This window comes from Neovison vison, chromosome 11, assembly GCF_020171115.1.
Source record: "Neovison vison isolate M4711 chromosome 11, ASM_NN_V1, whole genome shotgun sequence".
Lineage (NCBI taxonomy): Eukaryota > Metazoa > Chordata > Mammalia > Carnivora > Mustelidae > Neogale > Neogale vison.
Window position 1 is genome coordinate 93672374 of NC_058101.1, and position 4315 is coordinate 93676688.

Consider the following 4315-nt stretch of genomic DNA (forward strand, 5'->3'; position numbering starts at 1 on the left):
ATGTGAGGACACAAAATGTCTTCTTTTGATAAAAAGTACATTAGAATCAGCCTGAACACCAGGTAAATTTTTTTTTTTACTTTTTGGGGCTTGACATTATGGCACAAGTCTCACCTTTCTATGAGGAAGGGATTACACTTAAACTTTAATATATCTGCTCAAAAGAGACTCCATGACCAAGAGTAGAAAAATGTCACTGATTTCCTTAAAATTTGTGTTATACCCAAACCAACATATTTGAATCAGAATTGAAGGAAAGATGCACATTATTTGGTCATGAGATGTATAAATGATTGTATTACCAATGATAAACCAATCACCAATAAAGTTCAAAGTTCTAGATATTCATACAATATAGGTAATTAGATATCTAAAAATCTAATATATTCTGTAAGAATTTCATGCTTTAAATAGAAATGTTTTCCTTTGCCCTTTATTATTTTCTTGTTTTATTCCTATCATTTAAATACAATTTAATAAAATAGAAAATATTAAATTGAAAGATAAATATTTTGGAAAAACCCCAATACTTCTAATTTAGCTCCCTTAATAGATGACTGGTCAGACTTTACTAGTATATCCATGTTGATTAACAATCTGATCACTCTCTGGATTCTTTGAGGAACAGAATTACCTCTGTAACTCTGTAAATAAACTAGTACTTTGCTGGTTCCAAGGAAATGTATGCATTTTCATCCCAAATTGATTATTTATGTATTCATTCCTGTAGAAAATCTTTGAAAACCAATTCGAAGGTTAACTAGTACAGATGAATAAATTAATTTACTTTAAAAAACTTAGAAGCTCTGTATTAATGACATATTTAAAATATATTATATATCCTTAAATTTAAATGGTCCATAAAGTAGATCAATACTAGGAAGAAATTCATTATAATATGTATATAGTAATAAGATCATTACCAGAGATAAAAAGAACTAAAATTGCATAATTAAAGTACTCATTAAAGGACTAAATAGTATAGTATTAAAGAGATTATTGAACATTTCTGAAAGATACATTTCATTTTAAGGAAATATATGAGAAAATCTAGTAACTTTAGGCAATTCTCTAAAAATAGTTAAAATAGCTACCAAGATTAACTAGCACAGTTTTTATTTTTCCACAGAGAATAATTTACATTCAACTTCTCTACTAAAGTTAAACTGAGAGAAAATACAATAATGCAGACAGACCACTGATCTGGAAGTCAAAAATGTGAACTCAAATTCTAAAATATCAAAATCTAAGTTTATGACCTTGTTCCAAGATGCCTAATTTTTCATTGCTTAACTTCTTCATCTTCCATATTATATGAGGAATATATTGTAGATTTTGAATACCCGGAAGTATTAAAAGTGATATAATAATGTATATGAAAAAGTGCTTAGAGTTTTTCCAATAGAACCTGCAAAAATTGGGGCACCTGGGTGGCTTAGGGGGTTAAGCCTCTGCCTTTGGCTCAGTCATGATCTCAGGGTCCAGGGATCAAGTCCCACATCAGGCTCTCTGCTCAGCAGGGAGCCTGCTTCCCCTTCTCTCTCTGCGTGCCTCTCTGCCTATTTATGATCTGTCTGTCAAATAAATAAATAAACATCTAAAAATAAATAAATAACCTACAAAAATTACCCTTATACAATTATTACTACCAGGTGTCCATTAACAATTACCAGTATTTATAAAGAACAATAATATATAAAATAATGAATGGCCTTATGAACTTAACTTATACAAGTTTTATTTGTCAGCATTCTCCAGAGAAACAGAACAGGATATGGATACAAATAAAGATTTATTTTAAAGAATTTTCTCACATGATTACTGAAGCTGGTAATACTAAAATGTGCAATTTAGGTCTAAAGGCCATAACACTGGAGATTCAGAGAAGCGCCTATGTTGCGGTAAAAATCTGAAGTCCATTTGTCAGCAGAATTCCCTCTTACTCAAGGGAGGTATGGTACATCTTCTGTTCTTTACAGGACTTCAGCTAATTGGATGAGGGTCACCCACACTGTGGAAGGCAATCTCTTTTACTCAAAGTTCACAGATTTAATTTTTTTTTGAGTTGTGTAGCCCTTTATTAGCATCTAAAATAGAAGGTATCTATTGCACAACATGGGTAATAATTGACTGTAACTAGGGATATATTCTAATATAAATCATTCATAAAAGCAATTTCTTCATTAAAAGCTTCCATCCTTTTGTCTGTTTGTTTGTGTACAATTTGCAAAAGTATCCTCAGAGTAGAATATATGTGTATGAGACAGAGAGAGCCACCCAGGCACCTCTATCTTTTTTGGTCAAAACATTTTCATGCCATCCTTCCTTCTACTATAAAATATTTTTACATGAGTTGAAATTAAGGAAGGACAACACTTACTAAAAAAGAAGACAGAAGGGGTTCCTAGGTAGCTCAGGTTAAGCATCCTGCTCTTGATTTCATCTCTGGTCATGATCTTGAGGGTTGAGGGGTTGAGTCCTGCATTGGGCTTTGCACTCAGAGCGGTCTGCCTGTCCCTCTCCCTCTGTTCCTGCACCATTTTTGCATGCTCTCTCTCTAAAATAAATAAATAAAATCTTTTTTTAAAAAATAAAGAAAAGAAAAGAGGAGAAGAAAATTCTATTGGTTTGAGGTTTCAGATTCTCCCCAAACCATGACCAGTATCTGGTAAGGGCAGAAAATGAGTATGTGCAGGTGGCATCCCTGATGATTCAGAGATTTAGTGGCCCTTCAGTGCTCCTGCTGTGTAACTCACTGAAATGTCTTACAAGTTTCTACACTGGCTTGACTGGCTATTCTTTTGGAGCTCTGTGATAGCATTTAATAAGACCCCAATGGGATGTCTTCCACATAGAGTATTATGGTATTTCTTTAAGTAACTGCTGAAAGATGTGGGGTCTAATTGTCTTATAATACTCATGCCCATTTTATTTTATTTTTTTTTTAAAGATTTTATTTATTTATTTGACAGACAGAGATCACAGGCAGAGAGGCAGGCAGAGAGAGAGGAGGAAGCAGGCTCCCTGCCGAGCAGAGAGCCTGATGCGGGGCTCGATCCCAAGGACCCTGAGATCATGACCTGAGCCAAAAGCAGTGGCTTAACCCACTGAGCCACCCAGGCGCCCCCTCATGCCCATTTTAATCTAGATGTTCAAAGACTCTATAAATCTCCCATGGGATTCATCATAGTAAGTGCAAGGGAAGTTTTGACCCCACCGGAAGAAATCAAAAGAAACCACAAAGAGATTACTAGGATCTGCTCAATATTTACTGAAGAGTTTTCCAAATTCCTGTTATTTTGACTCACTCAGAGCTCCAACACAGGAATAATGATAAAGTCATCCTCATGGCTTTCTATGGCTTTATAATATAAGGCAAATAAATTTCAATACTGTGCTTATCTTCATCTGTCTGCAGAGGCATTCATTCAAACATTCTATCTTCCATAGTTTTCCATAAATCCTTTGATCAATACCAAGGCCATAGAATAGATAGAGATATAAATATAGATATCCACACGGAGAGAGGGCCATATGATGAGAAGGCTACAGGCAGAAAATTCTCCTGATAATATAGGGATCCACTTTCTTGTAAGCATTAAGCCTGAGTACCACAAGGACCACAGTACATATAGTACATACATCCTACATGAGGTACACTAATGGCTCTAGCAAATCTTTTTGTAGACTGTACTTATGAAAGCCAACCTTCTAGCCATGCATTCCACTGTGATCCTGAGGCCGTGTACCAGTTCCTGGAGTGATTGCCTTCCCATCAGACCATTGTGTTGAACAGTTTGGTGCCTACATCACCCTCCTATCATGCATGATATGATGTACAAAATTGAATGGGGAGGCAGCAGCAGCAGGAGCAGTTTGGCAAGGGGACAAAACTTTGAGGCTCCAGCTCAGGAGGAGGCTGCAGTATGGAGATTAGACTGGTCCAGGGAAAGGAAGAGGAGGAGGAGGAAAAAGGGGAGGAGGAGGAGGAAGAGAAGAAGAAGGCAGGAAATAGAGCCTGGGTGATGGCGGTAGGAGCAGTAGCAATAATCATCACAAACTCCTGGGACTGCCAGAAGATGGGACCCCAGCAGTTTCACTGGAGCCATGAAAGCCCTAGCCTTGACTCCCAACTCATTGCTTTCTCCAGCTTACCCCACAGCCCCCAGCAGATTTAAATATTAATCTCAGCCAAAAGACCGCACAGAAAAATCCGAAATAATGTTTGACCACATACCTGGGCACTAGGGCCCAGCCAAGTTGATACATAATAAATAAAATAAATTAATTGTGATTAATTATGATTCCAACATTG

General features: G+C 36.3%; 1 pseudogene; it reads right to left on the reverse strand.

Annotated features, from left to right (window-relative positions):
• Positions 1-2720: 2720 nt before the first annotated feature.
• LOC122890151 lies at positions 2721-3599 on the reverse strand (annotated as a pseudogene).
• Between the last annotated feature and the right edge of the window lie 716 nt (positions 3600-4315).